Raw genomic sequence first — 22,420 nt, 5'->3', positions numbered from 1 at the left:
TATTTAGGGAAAAGAGATCAGAGGTATTATTAACTTTATAGTTATTAATACAGGACTTTATGTTAAAATTTAAAGTTTCCCATTAAAATAAGGAAAACAATGTGAAGCCTCCAAACAAATAAGGAAAATACAGTCAATTTCATAGAACCAAAAAAAAAAAAAAAAAGAAAAAAAAGAGAGAGAGAGAGAGAGAGAGAGAAAATAAAAAGTAAAGATAAAAGGAAAACACGAAGCAAAATGGCAGAAACAAGTTCACAAATCACAATGACTCTAATTGGATGAAAGCTGACATTTCTGAACATACACTTGATACCAGGCACTGTGCAATGTGTCGGGGATACAAAAATAGATAAACTACAGCTTCTGTCTTCAGGAAGTTCATGGTCTCCTTGGGGGAGGGGAAGGGAGAAAACAAAGCAATAATAAGGCTGAGTGTCATGACAAAGGGAATTAAGAGAGGGACACCCAGCTCGGCCTGCAGGGAGAGGAAGGCTTCCTGAGGAAGGCTGAAGGCTGAGTAAGGGTGAATAAGCTGAAGGATGAGTAGGAAGGCAAGAGTGCCAGGAAGGGTGTACCAGGCAAAGGTAACAACATGTGCAAAGGCAGGCAGATGGGAGAGAGTGAGGCACATGCTGGTCCAACCTTCTGTTATGGAGGGGGAACGTGAAACCCAGGAAAGGTAAGGAGACTGTCTGAAGGTCACTCAGCTGATTAGTCAACACAACCAGGATTTGTACCCAAGACCCCTCTCTTCTTTTCCACCTCCCTTTCTACTATACCACAGCACTCCATCCTTCTAACAGGAGGCTTCGTGACTGCACGTTGAGACCACAGCCAGCTTTGAAAATGAGCTGCATGTGGGTATAGGGACTGGATCTGTCTCTAGCCTATCCTGGGCTGGGGCAGAGCCAGGAACTTGGTAGTTTCCAGGACTGAGCAGCCCAGTTTACCCCAAGGAAGCCATGGCACCAATGCCCAGTTTAATCATTAACTCTCAAGTTCACAGGACTGAAGCTGGAATGCACAGGACCTAGGGGGTGGCCTGCGTCTCCCAGGCACTAAGAGAAAGATGGTTCTTGAGATGGGAAGAGACCAAAGTTTAGAATGGGATCAGGAAAAAGGGATTATGCTGTTTCTCTCAATTTTGTTGTAGTTTCACCATCATCTTATTAGCTTGAATTCAGGATTTCCTTTTAGTGCTCATAGGATATTGTTAATTCCCTCTGCCATAACCCCTACACGGCACGGAAATTTTTTACTCTTCCATCTACCCCATAAATTGTGGCCTCCAGGAGGGCAGGACTCCATCTTTCATCTCAGTGACCTCAGTGCCTGGCAAATGATAGGTACGCATATCCAACCAGTTTGCTGACTGGATGAATAAGTGAGACCCTAACTCTGCCTACAGGTGTCCCAAAGCACAAGTCTTTTCTGTTTGTGTGCTCATTTGATTAAAAGAAATAGACAGTGACTTCGCATTAGTTCAACAGAAGTTCACAAACATCCTTTGAGACACTCTGTAGCATCTTAAAATATCACAAGCTGGACAGAGATGGAATGTTCTTAAGGAGTTCAGTCTTCTCCCCTTTATCCCTTAGTGTTTGGATGACTGCAGAGCATATTTACAGTTGCTTTGGCATTCTTGGGAGAGAGGTGCTATTCAAGCATGAGGTGAGATTTTATTGAGGAAACAAAAACCTCATGGAGGGCAAATTCCACCAGCATATTAAAGGCAACTGCTCCTTATAATTTCGGAAGGCTGCAGCCAGCAGTTGGAAAGACTGTGTTAGCAATAGCATCACCCAAGCCCCGAGAACGCATCTTTAAAGACACTTCAGGATTCTACAGAAGAAAGCTTCCACTGGAAGGTGAGGTACAGATGGGGGTACCATTTCTGTTTCTCTCCAGTGAACCTGATTTTCCTGATCTGTAAAGTCGAGGCAGTCACCTCTCCTTCACAAGGCACTTGGCAGGATTAAGTGGAACAAGATGGCATCAAGTCTTTTGTTGGCTAGAAGATGCTCAGTCACAGCCCAAGTGCCTTATCTTTCTCCCAAATGGAGGAATCCGGAACCTACAAAGAATCAGAGATGTGGAAATAGATTCTGCTCTTAGAGGCACATGACTGGTGCCCAGCGCTTCAGCTGCCCAGTCTGGAAGGGGAAGACCCACTCTACTACTACTACTGGCTTGAAGTATAAACGTGTACTTCTGAGTGTTGCTATCGACAGCCCAAGAGGTGCTGGAAGAGCTTTCCCTTGGAGGAACAGTCGCTCTCCTGGAAAAGCCAGCTTGCCTGGTTGGAGTTGAGCCAGAAAGGCTGACTCTCGCCCTGGCAAATTCTCTGTCACTCCAAGGTCCAGGAGACTGGAAAAAGTGGCCAACATCAGCGGGCCTCTTTTGGTACCAGCATCTGGTTTCTTGTTTATGTGCTGGTTGGTGGCGTATCATTACAACCAGTTTGAATTCACCTCTTTCCACCACCTGTAAGTTCTCAGAGTTCTGCAAATTCTTTGAAATTCTAGCTCTCAGTGATTGCTAGGTCGGGGGATAGGTAATTTAGGAAAAACCCCGCATGTGGATCCCGCCAGCTTCTCATCTGCCCTTGGTCCCAGCACCAACCTAGAGCAATCACCTGTGCAGGGAACTGGAAGACACTGAGCTAGCTGCTCCGGTCACCTGGTTTCTTCCCCTGTTCCTTTTCCATTTCTCTCCCCTGCCCCCAAAGAACTGAAATGAAATGAGAAGTAAATTGCCAAGGGAGATCCTCTCCTGGGGCAAATTTCCTGTCTTTGCTTACGGGCATGGAGACCCTGAGTGGGGGGGCTAGTTGCAGAGCACTCTCCCAGAACCAGCCCTGGGGTGACAGGTGCAGGCCGCATCCACTCTTTCATGGGGTGGGGGTGGGGATTTAAAAAGTGAAGGAGGAGGAAGAGAGACTGTACAGGAGACCCCAAGGGCTGTCCCTATTCCTCCACCCTGCCCCACCCCGAAACTGTCAGTCTCTACCAAGCCTGAGAGAGAGAGAGAGAGAGAGAGAGAAAGAGAGAGAGAGAGAGACTCAGTGGGGGCGGGGAAAAAGAGACGGAGGGGGGGAAATCAAAGAAAATTGCAAAAGTCAATGGCCCGGAACTAGAGGCAGCCTCAGCAACTGCAGTGTGACTTTGATTCCCCTATCATAACCCTGAATTAAAAATTCAGGCAATTATCTGCATGGCTTCCTTCTGATTAGAACGAGCCGGAGCCTCATTAATGCATCAGCACAGAGGAAAGCCATTAGGGTCTGTGAAATGGAATGTTTCTCTGAGAACAGGTTCCGCTTGATGTACAATACCCAGCAAAAAGAAATTTCACACATTTTTGAGCTCAGAGTCACAGGACGGCACCCTGCTTCAGGGCTGCAGATCCTGCCACAGTTGTCCCTTTTCAGCTGGCTCTGGGTGAAAGCCACCTTTGTTTCCCAGCCTCTCTCTCTCTGGCACCTCCATCCTCTGGAGTCGTGTGGAAGAAGGGAGAGGGAGGTGAGGGGCCAGAAGGGACCTCCTGGCTGCTCCCTTTGCTTGGTCCTAAGATCCCGAGTCGGCCTGGATGTGGGGTCTCCATGTCCTTGAGCCATGAGGAGCACTAGAACTTCTTGGGAGCTCACTGCCCTCCTTTGCTAGAAGAACTAGGCGCAAGCTTGTTGGAAACAGTGAAGGTCCAAGACTCCAGAAAAGAGCAAAGTATCTGCATGTCCCCAGTCTTGGTACTCTCCTGACTCATGTGGCGACTTAAGCATCCCAAGGCCATCCAAGCAGGATCTGGTGAAGCTGAGCCAGCCTTGGGGGCTTGCTTGTTGCTTTAGGAGAGGGTGAAGGGTTGGAGGTAAGGAGGGCACCCTTTGTTCACTCCTTATTCTGTAAGCTCTGCACTCTTAGAAATGCAAATCTGTGGTCCGGTCCCTAAACAGGTGACCATCCCTGCCACAGCTGGCCTTCAGAAGCTCTCATCCACCCATGAGATTTTGGGATCTCCAGGGGACAGCCTTCTTCTTCCAATGACTGTGTATCACTTCCAAGGGAAGCCAAGGAGCAGTTTCCCCAGACAACTTCCCTTGCAGCCCTAATAAGGTCAGTTCTTGGGAGGACTGGGCTTGATCCAGAAGTATTGTCCAGATTTTCTTCGAGCCAGTGGGCGGGACTTAGGCCTCCTCATTTCGGGCAGCAGGGCATTCTTCTAACCCAGGGATTCTCAGGGCACCAAACATTAATCCTTGGGATAAATAAGCTCTTTGGGAGGAAAGCTTATCTTACCTGGTGAGAACGGATACAGATGAAAACATTTTTGTAAAAAGAGAACTAGTTATGGTCAAGAGGATGCCAACCAGGAGAGTGTTATCCTTCAAACGGTTTGAGTAAGCCAGGTTCTTCTCCTGGCACACCTGTTAACTATTCAGTGTTAAGAACCAGGGCCAAGTGTCTGTGCAAAGCTGTAAACACGGTGAGCTGGTAATCAGGTTATAAGGGAGTCAATGTTTAACTACTAACATTTGTAGCAACCGCGCCCCCTGCTGTACACCAGCAAAACTAGGCGAGCCGCCGTAATTCAGGTTTTCGAGATGTTTTTAGTTCCATCCCACGTGAGAAGGGTACATTCCTGGTCACCAGGGAGTTTTTATGAAGCATGTTTTCAATACTGCAGACAGTTTTATGGGTGAAGGCTCCTAGAGTTTACCTCACCCCCCAACACAAACAAGATGCTTGGTGATTCGGTTATGTTCTTTGTGGGTTCTGAGGATCTGGTCTTTCCAACGCTTTGCTCTCACTGGGCCAACACTCAGCCAAGTCAAATGCAGTGACTACAGATGACCCCTGCGTAAAGGGCTAACCTGAAGGCACCTGGAGTCTTGGGCAGGGGGGAGGTTATCTCTCTAGGCTCACCAGCTGGTAGGAGAGTGAGAGGAGCTGGCCAAAGGTCAGGAATGTGGGCCTTCTAGAGAGCGAAGCTACTCCACCAGCTCCACAGCACAGGTCACCCTTTGCCATAGGAAGTGATCACGTCTCAGCACTGAGTACCTTACCACCATCCACGGTATTTCTCAATAGTTTAAACATAGACTCTTTCCTTTCCTCCCAAGATAGTTCAGTTCCCACCTTTGTAACTTGTCACTCCTTACTCATTCAACAAATATTTTCTGAACAGCTATTATACGTTAGATGTTGTTCTAGGATCTGGAGCGCTGAACATAAGACAGAAGTCTCTGTTCTCACGGAGCATACATTCTAGTTGGGAATGCAGACCATTCCAGAAACATGAATGCGTGAGCCAGCAATGTAAGTGCCGTGGATAAAAAAAGATAGGGTATGCAGGAGAGAGTGAGGGAAGGCTACTTTATACAGATGGTCTCTCAGGAAAGCACACTGGATAAACTTTATGCTGCCCTCTGGCCATCCACCTTATTTCTCTCTTTTGGAACTATAGGATTGCCTCTTCTGTAAGACATCCCCTATTAACTTTCCACCTGCACTGATGTTCCCTTCAGCTCAACTCTGCTCCAGCTTCTTCATTCTTGGAAAGATATACGGTGATATCTTTGATGATAGCCTCCTGGAAGAAGGGTCCTGTCTTCCATTTCTCTGGTTTGCTATCAGAACAGGGGGTGGGGAAGGCAGGGAGGAAACAAGCATTTCTATGATGTGCTAGAGACATTAACACATTAGCTCATCTCACCCTCACAGAGCTCCTACACACTCTCTATTATTACCCCCATTAGAAACCAACAAAATGAAGGCTTAGTTTATCTAAAAGGTAAATTAAGGTGCACCTCGAAATGATGCACCTGGGATTTAAACCCTGACCTAGGTAGCACTGAGGCCTCTATCCATTTTTTTAAAAAATATTTTATTTATTTTTTTAAGAGGTGGGTTCCATACCCAACATGGGCCTCGAACTCCTGACTCCAAGATCAAGAGTTGCATGCTCTACCAACTGAGTCATCCAGGCCCCCCTGAGGCATGTAATAGGGTGGGTGTCCATGAAGTGTTGTCAGTGAGTAATGAGTACAAGGAAGGGATGAGCTCTATTTGTCAGAGAATGGCCATGAACAAGATGTGATTAGACTTCTCCAGTCTGCTGGATTATAACTCCTTCCTTTGGTACTAACCGAGTGACCACAGGCACTTCCCTTTCCCTTCCTGGGGCTCAAAACCCTTCTCTGTAAACTGAGGTTAGACCACAGGATCTCCCAGGTCTTTTCCAGCTCTGACAACTCTAAGAAATACAATCTCCTACAAGGGATGGTGGAGGGTGGAAGGCAGGGGGAAGTCAAGTGACTTAACCACAGCAAATCTGATTTTTTTTAAGAGACAGAACACAAAGCACAACATTTTGTTCATTCAATTAAAATTCAGCATATACTGAATATGTGCCAGACCCTGGCACGTGCGAAGGATAGAGACACACGCTTTTAAAATACGTCCTCGCCCTATAATGTGTGTAAAGGGCAAAATGAACATGACAAGAAATTATTACAATAATATTAATGACTAACATTTTATGCGGCACTTTCTCTTTGCCAGAAATCATTCAGGGCACTTGGAAACTTTTTTGCTCATTCTTCTCAGCCACCTATGAAGTGGGTACTATTTTTATTCCTACTTTACAAGTGAGTAAACTGAGGCACAAAGAGGTGTGTGTCAGAGCTATTGTGAACATTAATAATGCATGAAAAGTATTTATTTACAGGGCCTGATATGCAGAAATTATGATAGGCAGAAATGTCATGCAACATTGACTGGTGGTTTCATTCCCCTTGATATTTCTGTTATTCCCTGTTTGACCCCTCTGCCACTTGGAATCAGTCACACACAGCCAGTTGGAGGCATTTTCTGTAGAGAGCAAAGAAGGCTTTAGGGTTTTGAAACTCAAAAATCTGTGGCTGTGAAGAAACTCAGCATGTAGAGCAAACCAGGTGAGTTGGAGCCAGTTTTCCTGCCTCTAGGAAAGGAGATAGGGGGAGGAAAGAGGTGTGCTAGACCCCCTGAGAAATGGAGCACCGGACCTTGTTCCTCCTTTGAGCTAGATGTCTGGCAAGTTGTGCGATCAGATAGCAGGTGTGCAGGTCAGAGGTGCCTGACATGGCCCTGGACTTGTTGACTTGTTCCCTGGGCATTAACATGGTGAGAGAGCCCAATGCCCTGGGTTTGAAAGCAGTTGCACATAGAAGAGGTCTTAGCCCTGCAAAGTCCCCCTCTGGCCAGCACGGTGCACACAGCACAATGAATGCTCATCTCCCTAGGAGGGGTATGGAAGTAAAAAGAGGGTCCCTAGGTCTGAAGGGTCCTCTAGAATGGGAACAAGGAGAAAGGCTGCCTAGGGGATCAGCATTGGGATGTGGATGTCTCACGGCTGCTGCAAAGAGGCAGCGGGGCATAGAGACCAGGATGGGAACTCCTTGATGGGGGGGTGGAGGGGGTGGTGTCTGTTCGATTTAATTCACTGCTCCAGCCTGTGGGTCTGGGTCAGGTAATAGGTGATTGATCAATATTTGTTAAATGAATGACCTTAGGTGGGTTGCCTCTAGAACCAGGCTGTTACGTTTCAAATCTCAGCTCTGCCTCTTACTACCTGGGTAAGTCTTTTCTCTGTGCCTCATGTGTAAAATGGGCATTAAAATGGTGCAGATCAATACTGATCTGAGATCAAAAGAGAGAATGCATAAAGCACTTAGTGTCTGACGTAGCACAGGTGCTCAGTAAGAATTTGCTCATAGTATGAGCAGTTGCCCTGATCCTTGCCCTGTACCTCAGCGATATGTTAGGTCTCCCAAACCTGAATTCAGATGCAACCTTGAAGAAAAGTTGAGGACTCCAGAATTGGCTAGGATGGAATTCCCACCACCATGATACAGTGGAGACTCCTGATAGAAATTACGCTAAGCACTTAAAAAAAAAAAATTACTTTTCTTGCCCGATGGATTTTGTAGGCTGATACTGAATAGTCAAGAAGAGGGCAAGCCTGTAAAAATTAGATGTCCTGTGAAGACATTTTAAATTAAATAGCTAGCATTTTAAATTAAATAGCTTTCTTGCTTGTATGCATGTTTATTCCCAGGACAACTTAACCTCTCACCTTACTTGTTTTTATAGAAAAGCACAGTTTTTCAGGTGAGTTATCATTTACAAGTGCTTCTAAAGAAAGCACTTCTAAAAGAAGAAGAACTGAACTTTAAGAAAGAGAGGACAAGTCTAGGAAACAGAACTCTGTTTTCTTTTTCCCTTCCATTTCCTCCTACTGAAAGAGGTATGGACTTTCCTGAAGAAATGCAGTACAAAAAGGCTTTATTTATTGTTAAGATAAGCTCTCTTGAAGGTGAATAATAAATATTATCATTAATTTTTTATTTAAAACAACCATCCAGGTTTATCTGGCTTCCTGCTTATTTAAAAGACAGCAGGTGACCAACTCTCCCATTTGCCCAGGATTGTCCCCATTTTGGCATCAAAAACCCCATATCCTGGGAATGCCAATGACAAATCAAGGAGACTTGATTCCCCCTCTGCTCACTATTAGCAAGTGAGGACCTGAAGACCCTGCAGGGAGAGGTGTACCCAGCTGGGAACCCCTGATCTGACAAGAAGGAAATGGGAGGGCACAGAGAAGACTTTCAGATAGGGGCCACCGGACAAGCCAGAAAATGCATGTGTTGGCATCCTTCCTATAATGTCCCTCACTTTGGGTCAGGATTGGATCCCCCAAAAGACCCCACAGGGTAGTTCCTGCATCCCCACGTCACTGTCAAATCTGCATCCACAGAGCCCTGTGGGTGTCCCCACACAAGGGAGTAGCCTAGGCACGAGAGTTCCTCTGGGACACGTGGAGTGGCCACTCAAAGCCTCTGCAGTTGTCCCCTTTCCTCAGACCAGGTGTTTTTTGTTCTTGGGGTGTCCACAGACCTCATGGGATTGGCCCACCACATGCAGATCGAGTTTCTGGTCACAGAGGATACAGTGCAGCTGTCTCCACACCTAGTAGGTGAACACGAGGGCCCATCAGGGCTGTGGGCATTTGGCTTTCAGGCTGGATTCCTCCTTTCATGGATCAGGGTCTCCCAAGAGACTGTGGTAAAGATGTTGGCTGGACCACAGTAATCTGAAGGCTTGCCTGGGGCTTGGAGCGTTTGCTTCCAAGATAGCTCATCACATATCTGTTGACTGGAGGCCTATTTCTCACCTGAGGACCTCTCTGTAGGGCTTCTTGAGTGTCTTCCTGACACAATAGTTAGCTTCCCCCTGTGGTAAGCGATCCAAGAGAGAGAAAGCAAGAAGGAAGCCACAGCGCAGTTTAAGACCCCACCAGGCACCATTGTTTCTTCCATATTCTATTTGTTAGAAGAAAGTCCACCCTGCCCTCTAGGGGAGGGGAGTTAGGGAGGGAAAAGAATCAAAGGGTTTGTGTACACACTTTAAAACCATGGATTCCCAAAGCATTAAAGTGGCTGGATTGGCAAGGAGTTTCCACAAATGAGTTGGTTCAGATAGTAACGTAGGAGGAAGAGCAAGGGCTTTGAGACAAATCTGAGTTTGAAACCAGGCTTTGATCTCTTCCATTTTCTGGGATCTGGGGCAAAATGATCATCTCTAAACCTTAGTTTCTTCATCTGTAAAATGAAAATAACAATAATAATTCTTCCAAAGAGTTATTATAATTTAAATGAGATGACCCAAGCAGGGACAGACTCAAATTGCATAGGGCCTGACACCTTCACAACTTGACAGGGCCCTCTTTATGAAAGGAGAATGCAAAATTACAAGGATAAATTAGGCACAAAATGAACATTTATTTAGAATTAGAAATGTCAAAAACCCCAAACATTTTAAAAGCTGGTAAATACCTCAAATATCACAAAATTCAGAAAAATGACAATTAAAAAAGTCACCTAACCATACCTCTTTAAAATACATTCTTTCCTACATTTTAACTGCATACTTTTTGATCACTTGTCAACATGACAAAGATTTTGCAATATTTTCCACAGTCAGGGGCGCCTGGCTGGCTGAGTTGGTAGAGCATGCAACTCTTGATATTGGGGTCATGAGTTCAAGCCCCACGTTGGGTCTAGAGATTACTTAAGAACAAAATCTTAAAAAAAATATATCTTCCAGCCAGAGGAGAGAGATAATTTGGTCTTTTCTTAGCATGGCTGATCAAAATTTGATTTTGATTATTGAAAGTGTATTATTCAGTTTTACAACTCATTATTCAACATGTCAGGCACCTTTTCAGGGTTGTTGTCAAATTTGGAAAACCTCCATCAGATACTTAATATATGAGCTTAGAGTTTCAAATACTTCCATGTAGTGAACTGATGGCACCCATTACCCTAAGCTCTTGGGAAGATCTGCATTAGGGAGGCTCTGGAAGCTTCCACTCCCTTGGCAGTCTTCCCCTGGAAGCATGAGGCTGGTGTACAGCAGGTGCTCAGGAAATGGGATAAGCATAGGCAACCCTCATTTTCCTGCTTCATTTCCTCAAAGTCAGAGATTTCTCCTCCTTCGTTCCATCTTCTTCCACAGAAGCCTCTCCAGCGCCCCTCAGAAGGCCAGGACAAAAACACACCCTTGGGTGAGAAGAATACTGGACTCAGAATGAAAAGACCCGGGTTTTAGTCCTGTCTTTGTCACTTAACTGCGGGACTTTGGTAAATTACCCAGCCTCTCCGTGTATCAGTTTCTTCATCTCTGAGATGGGCATAGCTAGGCCAGTGTCATGGGTTGCTGTCTATTAACAACAAAGCAATTATACTAACATCAAATGTTTTTATTTGGTGCCTAAGAAATCACTAAGGAATCAGTTTGGACATATGCAGTGTTGATGAGAATCTTAAATTCTTTGTTCTCTGTGGTCTAAATGAATTGGAAATTCAAACTGGGCTTTAATAAAATTTGGCATAAACACTGGGACAGCAAAATTGTCCACTCTCTCCGCAAAAAGGTACCAAATACTAGCTATTACTGGATATGTGCTAGAGATGGGGATTACCCAGAGGGACAAGACAAGTCCTGGCCCTTCAGGTCTGTAGCACAGGTAGATGAAACCCCAGACCGACATCTGGAGGATGGGCTCAGCTCCTGTTAAGTTTGCAACCTCAGCCTCCCTGTGCCCCAGTGTCTCCTTCTGCCAACAGGCATGGCTAACCGCCGGAGAGGGGTGTAGACATAAAGGACGGAGAGCCTGCACATCTTGGAGAATATGGGGCCAGAGTCATCAGAGGGTTGCACGGAGCTCTCCTGAGACGGGCTGTTCTTAGGGATGGCTCAGGAAGCTTTGAAGTGCCGCCAGGACAAGGGAGGCTGCCCCATCCCGGCGGTGCATTCACTTGTGATTTACTCCTCCACGTGGGCTCTGGAGTGCCAGTCTCATAAATACGTTGGCTGCTCAATCCCGCCCTGGAACACAGACAGAGGGAGGGGGCCCACGGGGAGGAATCACCAAATTAAGAAGGTCCTTGGGAGTGACTGGCCTACAGATATCACTGAGCCCCCTAAATTTCTCTCCTTAAAGCATAAATATTTCCAACTAAGATCACAGACTCCCTCCTCATAAAAATCAATGAAACCACAAGGGAAAATGACCTCTCGCTTGACTGCACCAGAGATATCTCAAATGGAGTCACTTCCCCTCCCGCAGAAGCAGCTGTACTGGGGCTCAGGATTTGAAACCCAGGCACTGAGATTGAGAATCTGAGGCTAAGTTAGAAATCAGGTGGGTTGGATGTGTGTCTATATCTCTTCTGACTTGCTGTGTTTTGTGATGGCTTCTGTGCAACCCTGTTGCAACATGAGACTTTTTCCTGGAGTCACACCTGGGATCGAGCCCCAGCTCCTCCAATTACTGGCTGGGTGTCTTTGGGCAAAGTAGGATCCCTCCACCCCAGTCTCCTCATGTAGTACGAGAAAGATGATAATGCACAGTCTGCCTACCCCGCAGAGGAGATGACAAAATCAAGAGAATTGTCTGTGCAAATGCTTTGTAAACCATACAGCTCTGGATAAATAACAGTTCTTCTTATTAAAAGATAAAAGCACTAACTCTGCTAGTGCACTTGTTAGAACTCCTTATGCTGTAAGTGACAAAAAAAACCTAATTCAAACTGCCTTAAACCACAACTGAGTTACGTAATTGAAAAGGATGGATCCCATCCTTTTCCCATCACCCACAGTGATCACCCGTCTCACATCTTGACAAGACAGCATGCAGAAGAAGGTAGGTCCTCTCCTCCAACTTCCATTAAAGAGATGAAGGGAGAGATGGGAAGGACTCTTCTTTTCCCAGACTTAGCATATGTGTCCAATTTCATTGGTTCTCTTCACATAGCCACGGGATCAGATATGCTGACTGGCTGAAGAGAATCACAGACCATCCCTAGATCTGGAGGCAGGATCATGATGCTAACCAAACCACATTTGGAGGGGTCACTTTATCAGAAGAAGAGTGAGTAAATGCTGAGTTGCACAAACATCCAACCAGTACAGCCCATGCCCTTGAAATGACCAATACCCACACTTGCCTGTATCCCTATAAATATATCTTCAAAAACTCCACTTTCTAAACAAACACAGTCAACCTCTTTTTCCCAAAGAGACAAGCCAGGACTTCGTGTGGTCTGGTTCTCTGGGTGATTTGTGGTCCTCGTGTGGGGAGCTGCTATGGTCCTCTACAATCCAGTGAGGCTAAATGGTAAATTGAATCCCCACTGATACAGTCAATAAGCAGTAATGGAGGGAGAACAGGGTAATTGCATTAAAAGTTCTCATTTGGAAAAGGAAAGGAGAGGATACAACTCTCGGCAGTCACCATGTCATTCCCTGCCAGAAATCACATGGACATCCTTCCTTAGCACCAAGCATCTATCCTCCCCAGTGCTGTCCTCCAGAAGGCTTCCCTTTGCCCTTTGCCCTCTGTGGCCCCTGCCCGTCTCTTTGGGAAAATCCCTTCTTTGTTGTCTTTCATGGACATATGACAAGTCCATGGAGGAGGATGGCCTTTTTGGGGGCTACACTGTTTTAACAGCTCTCTTCCTACTGCTATGAGCTCAGGAGTAGAAATCATTATCGTAGACCATGTGGACCAGGTCTGAGGTTTCTCTGGCAAAATGATGCCCTTAAAAATCAAATGGGATCTTGGTTTATTTGCTACTATTTGCTAATGCCATGGATAGTAACGAGAGTCTGGCATCTTATCATGTCTTAGTCTTTGAACTAGACCTGTCTAGGACAGCCATGGCCTGGCAATAGGCCCAGATGCTCTGGCTAGGCTTTAATTTCTATCTTGGCCTCTACTTGAGAATCATCTAAAACAACAAGCTAGGTGGGAATGACTCATAGAAGTACCCCTTTCCTCACAATAACAACAAAAATAATAGGAGCAACCTTTACTGATTGCTTACTATGGGGTGGGCACTGTTCTAAAGGCTTTATGTAGACTTAAGCCTCACAGCAACCGTATGAGACAGGAGCTGTCCCCCCCTTTGCAAACAAGGGTCATGGGGCAGTAAAGAATCTGTTCCCAAGCGGTGGAGCAGCGACGCACACACAGGCAGGCTGGTTCCACAGTCCTAGTGGAGACTAACTGCTCTTCTTTGCTGCTCCCTGGCTACCTCCTGTTGCACCTCCCCAAAGGGTGCATTGACTTCTTTGTTCCAGGCATCACAGGAGGTACCTGGGAAGGGGTCTCCCCCAGGCCTTAATCTTACTTTCTGCTTTATGTCTCTGGTCCAACTACAGAACTTCTTCTCACTTTCTTCTTCTAAATAACTTTCTTCTGCTAACTTTGATTTGAGGGTAGAGAATTGAGATTTTCTCAGACTCGCAGACAATTGTAACTACAAACCATTGGCAAAAAGGCAACTCTTAGTGAATCTGTATTTTTTTCCCCTCTCTTACTTTTAGATGGATCAGGTTCAGTTTAATCATTCTTGGAAGACCTTGCTGAAAAAGTTACTAGCACACTCCAAAATTTGAAATTTTCATACAATATCTTTTATTGTTAAAGACTCAGGAAGCACATAATATGAGTCTCAAGGCTTAACAGGTAACAGGGTTATAGAACATAAAAAAGGACCGCTAAATTCTTGCATCAATTCTTTCTGGGACATCTGGGTGGTACTGTGGTTGAGTGTCTGCCTTTGGCTCAGGTTGTGATCCTTGGGTCCTAGGATCAAGTCCCTTATCGGGCTCCCTACAGGGAGCCTGCTTCTCCCTCTGCCTATGTCTCTGCTTCTCTCTGTGTCTCTCATGAATAGATGAATAAAATCTTAAAAAAAAAATTCTCTCCTTCATCCAAACATCTCAGTTTAGCCTTGTATCAGCCCACTTCTAGTATTAGATTCTATATCAGTTAGGATTCTTTTGGTTGTGACTCAACCTAACTTAAGAAGAAGAGAAATGTATTGGAAGGCCACTGGGGGCTCAGAGAACTGACTGGAGCCCGGGGATTATGGTTGAGGAATGTCAACAGTGATCCCCTTGGAGGAGCTGCCTGGGCACTGCTGCAGCCAGTCCCTGCTTGTTTGCTCTCTGCTCAAGATCCTATTCCCAGGCAATGAACATCAGACTGGTCAGGCGTGGGTCACTTGCCCACCTGGGGATAGGTAGGCCCCACAAGACTATGCTTGGTGCAGAAGAGATCATTCCAATAAAGGAAACAAGACTGCTGTTCAGGAGGAGAAGTGGATGCAGAGCAGTCCATATCCTACAAACTCCCCTTCCACCCAGCAACACTGATCACATGGCCTCTGTAGCTGTGACAACTGGGTCCTGGCAGCTGGATCAGAGTGATAACACGCTGGATGGAGGTCTGGAGGAAATCTCCAGCAGTTAGGTGGATGTTAGGGATGAAGGACCTTCCCAGCCAACACTTGCCCTTGGATGTCACCTTCAGGGATAGAATTCCACATTGGGTCTAATTTACTGTGGTAAGACTTAGGCACTTGGGAGTTAAAATGTAACAAAACAAAATTTTGTTTGGTTGGTGTTAGCTTTCTTTGCTTGTTTGTTTCAGGTGTTTGTATCTAAGGGGTAAATACAAATACATTTAGCTGTCAGCATTCAGTTGTGTTCTCAGAAGCTAGCGATTCATCCCCTTACTCATTCACTGATTTAACAAACCACGTAATGGATATTTACTGAGCACTCTGGTCCTGGGCACGGATTAGGAGCTGAGGAGATACAAACATGGGTGGCCTCATCTCCATCCTCGAGGCTTAATGTCCGAGTCGTGACAGAAGTTGTAGAAATACTTCAGTCTACTTGGAAGGAACAGTTTGATGCAAAAGCTCTGAAATCAGAGGTACAAAAGTGCAGCGCTGGATTTGAACCCTGGCTGTGTGACCTTGGGCCAGTAACGGACTCTCTCCAAATCTTAGTTTTCTCATTTCAATAATGGAGGTAATAATAGTTCCTCCTTGAAAGGCTGGCTCTTCTCCTTAAATCGATGAATAGATTTCACGTAACTCCAATCAAACTCCCAGCATTTTTTTTAAAACTGGAAATTAAAAAAATAAAAATAAAAAATAAATAAATAAATAAAACTGGAAATTGAGGGGCACCTGGGGGCTCAGTTGGTTAAGTGTCTGCTTTCAGCTCAGGTAGTGATCCTGGGGTCCTGGGATCCAGCCACAAGCCTCAAGCCTTAAGTCGGGCTTTCTGCTCAGCAGGGGAGTCTGCTTCTCCCTCTCTGCCCCTCCCCCACTCCTTCTCTCTCTAATAAATATTTTTTAAAAATGGAAGTTGATAAGCAGAATGAACCTAAAATATATAGGAAATATAAAAGGCCAAGATAATGTCAAAGAACAGAGCTAGAAGGGTCACACTACCATATAACATGGTATATTATAAGGCTACAGCTCTTAAAACAGTGTGGTTTTTGACGCAAGGATAGACAAATAGGTAAAGGAAGAGTGTGAAAATAGACTGACATATATAGGTCACTTAACATACTAATTTATGACAAAGACAATATTGCACAGCAGTGCAGAAAGGGCTTTTTTTTGGTAATAATATTTATCCTTTTGTGTCTTGCTTATCTCACTTAGCACAGCATCTTCAAGATTCATCCATGCTGTAGTAGGTGTCAACATTTCATTCATTTTTAAGGCTGAATACTATTCCATTGTCTGTATGTACCACATTTTGTTTATCCATTCATCCACTGGGGGACATCCACTGGTGGTGTTATTTCTAGCTTTTGGTGACTGTGAACCATGATGCTTTGCATTTTGGTGTACAAATTTCTGTTCAAGTTCCTGTTTTCAGTTCTTTCAAGTATATACTCAGAAGTGAAATTGCTGGGCCATTTGCTAATTCCATTAAAAATTTTTGAGAATCTGCCATCCACTTTCCACAACGGCCGCACCATTTTACATTACCATCAGCATTGTACAAGATTTCCAATTTCTCCACGTCCTTGCCAACACTTATTTTCTAGTTTTTTGGTTTGTTTTTGTTTTTGATGATAGCCATCCTACTGGGCGTGACCTAGTCATTTTTTTTTTAAGAGAGGAGGTGAGGGGGAGAGAGAAAAGGAGAGAGAGAATCTTTTTTTTTTTTTTAAAGATTTTATTTATTTATTCATGAGAGACAGAGAGACAGAGAGAGAGAGAGAGAGAGAGAGATGCAGAGACACAGACAGAGGGAGAAGCAGGCTCCATGTAGGGAACCTGACATGGGACTTGATCCTGGGACTCCAGGATCATGCCCTGGGCCGAAGGCAGGCGCTAAACCACTGAGCCACCAGGGATCCCCAGAGAGAGAGAATCTTTAGCAGACTCCACACTCAGCATGAGCCTGAGATCATGATCCAAGTTGAAACCAAGAGTCAGACATTTAACCGACTGAGCTACCCAGGCACCCCCATGACCCAGTTTTTTAAATCTACTTTTTGTGCTGCTAAATGAGTATCTCACTTTGACTTATATGATCACTGGTCACTATGCTATGAAATTTAAGTCAACATATAGTGGGTGTTTGCCACATAATAGTCACTGAACTTAGTAATTTATTAACTTAGTTAATCACCACAACAATTTTTTGACATTTAATTTAAATATAACATGCATACAGTTAAGTGCACAAATCCTAAGTGTACACATTGATGCATTTTCACAAACTGAATACACCTACCTGACCAGCATCTAGATAAAAAGCTAAAACATCAGCACTCCAGAAATCCCCTGGGTGCCCTCTCCCACTGCTATCCAGTCCCTCATTCCCCACCAACACCCAGTAGAAAGCAATGATAACTAATACCTTGACTTTAAACTCATAGATTAGTTTTGCCTGTTTTTTGAATTTTATATAAATGGAATAAAAAAATATAAAATCTTTTGTGTATCGCTTCTTTTACTAAATATATGTTTATGAGGTTCATTCATGTTTTCACATGTAATAATAGTTTATTTATTAGCATTGCTAAATAGTACTCCATTTTATGACTATATCACAATTTATTTATCCATTCCACTGTTGAGGGAGATTTTGGCAGTTTCCCGCTTTCAGCTATTACTAATAGTTCTGCTGTGAGCATACTTTTGTTAAAGATCATTTGATGGATATATGCACACAATTCTATTGGTATTTACCCAGGAGTAGGATTGCTAAGCCATAAGTATGTATATATTTAGCTTCAATTGCTACTTCCAAAGGGGTTGATAAATATACACCCACCACAGAATATGAGAGCCCTAGGAGATACCACCACTTGCCCACATTTGGCACTGTTTCTCTTTTTCATTTCAGCTATGTTTGGTGAATATGGTTTGAATACATCCCATCAAATTCAGATGTTGAAACCTAATCCCGAATTTGATGTATATAGATGATGAGGGCTTTAGGAGAAGATGATGGATTGGTGCCCTTATAAAAGGCCCCAGAGAGATCCTTTGTCAATGTTACAGCTAGAAAGCACAATCTATGAAACAGAAAGTGCGTCCTCACCATACACGCCCACCTTGTGGGACTTCCCAGCCTCCAGAACTATGAGAAATGATTGTCTGCTGTCTATAAGCCACTCTGTCTACGGTGTTTTGTTATAGCAGCACATATAGACTGAGGCAGTGAAGGTGTAGTGGTATTGCATTGTGCCTTTAATTTGCATCTTTGGGGAACAGTGAAATTGTGCACTATTTTCATACATTTATTGGCTGCTTGGATATCTTCTTTTGGGCAATGTCTGTTTAAATATTTTGCTCATTCTTCCATTGTGTTGTCTTCCTTTTTTCTTATTAATTGTGAAAGTTCTTTATTCTGAAAATGAGTCTGAGTACTGTATATTGTAAATATCTTTTCTCACTTGCCTTTTCACTGTCTTAATGATATCTTTTGATGAATAGAAGTTTTAAAATTTTAATCTAGTCGAGTTTACTGGGTTTTATTTTTAAATATTGATTTATTTATTTGCAAGAGCAAGAGAACTGGGAGGAGGGGCAGAGGGAAAGGGAGAGAAAGTTTTAAGCAGATTCCCTGCTGAGCGTGGAGCCCGTGCAAAGCAGGGCTCAATCTTACAACCCTGAGATCATGACCTGGGCTGAAACCAAGATTTGGATGCTTAACCAACTGTGCTACCCAGGTGACCCAATTTACTGTTTTATTTTAGTGTCCTATTCAAGAATCTGCCATCCTCTAAGGTGATGACGACTTTTTGTTTTATTCTATTTACTAGTTTTTCTTTTACACTCAGATTTATAAGGAATCTGAATAAATAAATCTGAATACATTTCTATGTATTATATGAAGTAGGGATTTGAAATTCACCTTTTTTCCATACAAATAGCCAAAAATGAATTCGATTGTGAATTTGGTCTAGTCCAAATACTACCTACCTTCTGAAATATTCCCAAAGAATCTTAATTATAAATAACTATTTTAAATTAATGCGATAAATATTTTTGGCACATCTAGTGTTTACTAGTCTCGCTAGGTTGCTAAAGGGACGCCTCTCTGAGAGCAGACACTTGAACTCGGACCTGAATGAAATGACACCAGCCGTGAGCAGAGTTGGGGAAGGAAATTTCAGGAAGAGGAAAGGAGCAAGAATATGCGAGCTTGATAGTCAAAGAAACTACAAGAAGGCCAGTACAACCAAAGGATGATGTCTAAGAGGATGTGAAGCACAGATGATTCTTTCAAATGGGAAATTAAAGGAAGGACAACCGGACTGGTGTCACCACAAGATGACAAAGCCATACAAAGTTTGGAAGGGAACTGTTTTTCAACCTGGAATTCTTTCCATTAAGAGTGAGGGCAGAATGAAGACATTTCAGACTTACAAGAATCCAGAAACCTTATCTACGAAGCAACTCTCCTTAGGGTTTTTACATGGTGGTCTACTCCAGTGGGGTGAGGGCAAGAAGAGGTAGGAGCCTAACCAGGAGGATAGTGAAGCCAGTGCCCCTGTGAGAGCAGGGCATCTCTCCTGGACAACAGGTGGTTCGGCATGGAGCAGGTTTGGAAGAGGTTTTGAGTATTTTTAGCTTTTACCTGTGCTCCTTCTAATCCATTTTCCACAAGTAAACTTGGTAAAATTTTATTTTATTTTTTTCAAAGACCTTGTTTATTTATTCATGAGAGACACACAGAGAAAGGCAGAGACACAGGCAGAGGGAGAAGCAGGCGCGTGGAGGGGCTGGAGTTGGGGCTCAATCCCAGGACCCTGGGACTATGCCCTGAGCCAAAGGCAAACACTCAACCACTGAGCCAGCCAGGTGCCCCTCAGTAAAATTTTAGATTACCTCCCTTCTCAGTTTAAAAGCCTTAAATGGCTCCCTGTAAGTTTCAGAATAAAATCCAACTTTCAGTGTGATATAAAAGGCCCTTTGTTAGTGACCTCTGACCATCTGTCACCACTCTGGATGGCCACTCATACCCTCTCCTCCAATCACTGATCTTTTAACAGACTTCTTAAAGCTCCCTGCCACCATGAAGCCTTTGTAGCTGCTGCTGCTGCTCTCTCTCTCTCTCTCTCTCTCTAGAAGCAAGCCCCTTTTCCCTGCCTTTCTCTGGAAGATTTCTTCCTTGTCTTGCAAACTTCATCTTCTTGGGGGAAAACTCATGCTCTCCTATCCATCATTGGCTTCAGTGCCCTTGGTTTTACCCCATGATTTCTTATGCTTCTCACCTCTAGTACCACTCTGTCTCCTTGCATTTTCTTATTTATCTGTTCTCCTCCTAGATTCTAATCTTGAGGGTAGGGAATGCACTTTAAAAAAAAAAAAGATTTGTTATTTATTCATGAAAGACAGAGACAGAGAGAGAGAGACACAGAGAGAGAGAGAGGCAGAGACACAGGCAGAGGGAGAAGCAGGCTCCATGCAAGGAGCCTGATGTGGGACTTGATCCCAGGACTCCAGGGTCACGCCCTGGGCTGAAGGCAAGTGCTAAACCGCTGAGCCACCCAGGGATTCCCCACTTTTTTAAATGTAGGTTTCATACCCAGCATGGAGCCCAGTGCAGGGCTTGAACTCATGATGCTGACAGCAAGACCTGAGCTGAGATCAAGAGTCAGACACTTCACCAGCTGAGTCACTCAGGTGCCCTGGAACTGATTGAAGTTGTTGAAGTTTCTATGATGGCTTCTCTGTGGTCAGACTTGGGTAAAATCTCAGCTACATCATTTACTATGTTATCTTGGGAACTCTGAGTCTCAATTTCCTCACTTGCAAAGTGATGAGGTATTTTTATCTGCAGCACTTGGCACACAGAAAGTGCTCCGTAAGTTGTGTGGAATGAATCCATGCAGATGTGCACAGTTCCCAGGGTAAGAGCCTCTCAGCAGGGGAGTAAGGATGACTCACTTCATGATTGATTCCTCCCCTCCCCTCCCAAGGAGTGCTCGGCTTCCTCTCAAGGACCGTTATGCCTTGAGGGTGGTGGGGGAAAATCTGAAAAATGCAGGCTCTTTTCTTTTTCATGTTTATCCATGTGTTCACCTAAGGCATTCAGGATATCTCAGAAGGTAAGAATTTCCCAAACATATCATTGTCTGATCATTCTTACAAAACTATCTAACCATGATGTTACTTTATGACCCAAATTTTCTTAGGTGTAGATGTGGTAGTTATAGACTGTCTGGAGGAGGCAAAGGGATCATGTACCCATTCTGCAGATGGAAAACCTTGTAATCTTCTCTAAACTCCTCTGAGCCCAAGAACTCACATAACTTGTCAAAAGTCTGCCCAAAAGAGGTCTTCAGCAGCCCCAACAGGTGTTTCCTCTCCCCCAGTTAAACGAATATTCTTTTTTTGTTCTTATGGTGGAGGCAGCATCCCCATGGGGCTGCTCTACTGTAACTGAGTTTCTAGAAGCAAGAGAGTTGATCCTTCTCAATGTGTTTACAAGACCTGGAGCAGAGTCACAGAATGGATTGTGAACTGGTACACGAAGGTTCACAGCAGCCTTATTCATAATAGCCAAAAAGCAAAAACAACCCAAATGTCCATCAACTGATAAATGGTTACATAGAATATGGTATATCCTTACAATGGAAATATTAATTAGCAGAAAAAAGAATGAAGTACTGACACATGCTACAACCTGGATGAATCTTGACATTACACTCAGTGATAAAAGCCAGACACAAAAGACCACATACTATATGATTCCACGTATATGAAACGTCCAGAGTAGGCCAATTTATAGGGATCAAAGCAGGTTAGTGGTTGCTTAGGGCTGGGGGTGGTGGCTGGGGAGTAATGCAGAGTGGCCACTAATGGGTGTAGGGTTTCTTTTTGGGATGATGAAAACATTGTAAAATTGATTGTACTGTTGGTTGCACAACTCTGTGAATATATCAAAACCCATTGATTTTACACTTGAGATGTGTGAATCAGAGCTCAATAAAGGTGTTAGAAAGAAATAGATCTAGGGGAAGTTGGGGTGGGGAGAAAAAAGAGACTGGATTGTGTTCTCTCACATATCTCCTACTATAAGCATTCATTCTGCAGGAGAAAGAATCAAGATCCTAACAGTGGGTTAGGATTTCTGACCACCAGGCCTTCCTCTCCCCACTCAGTAGAAAGAAATCAGTTATCACAGTGGGTTCTAGCTGGGTCATCTTTCAGGTTAACTTTTTAAACTATTGCTAACTTTTGCTTTTCTCTTTCCCTTCTTTCTGCCTTTTTCTCCTTCTCAGGACCCAGTTGTCCCACAGGTAGACAGAACTTGGACCACAAAACTGGGGCAACCAATCTGTCTAAAAAGTGTGTTGAGTACAACACTGATCTGAGGTACAGAGCCCTGAGATTGAGGTTAGCTTTCAGGTTTCTCTGTGCAGGAAGCTATAAGTATAGTCCTTTCCTGGAGAAAGCTCGTGGTCAAGTAGGGAGATTCGCCAATTCACATCAAGAAAGAGCTCAGGATGCTGGTGTTTCTGCTTTTTCTTCTCCATG

General features: G+C 44.1%; 1 long non-coding RNA gene across 2 annotated transcripts in view; it reads left to right on the top strand.

The window, feature by feature from the left end:
* The first annotated feature begins 997 nt into the window (after positions 1-997).
* LOC144286161 (uncharacterized) overlaps positions 998-22,420 on the top strand; it is a 32,687-nt gene continuing 11,264 nt past the window's right edge. The window contains exons 1-2 of one of the 2 annotated variants that reach the window (XR_013354240.1): positions 998-2,486; positions 3,950-4,109. This is a non-coding gene — a long non-coding RNA (uncharacterized LOC144286161). The remainder of the gene's footprint in view (positions 2,487-3,949; positions 4,110-22,420) is intronic. The other variant, XR_013354241.1, reaches the window with a different exon arrangement.

This window comes from Canis aureus, chromosome 16, assembly GCF_053574225.1.
Source record: "Canis aureus isolate CA01 chromosome 16, VMU_Caureus_v.1.0, whole genome shotgun sequence".
Lineage (NCBI taxonomy): Eukaryota > Metazoa > Chordata > Mammalia > Carnivora > Canidae > Canis > Canis aureus.
The sequence above is the reverse complement of the archived record's forward strand: the minus strand, read 5'-3'. Positions and strand labels throughout refer to the sequence as shown.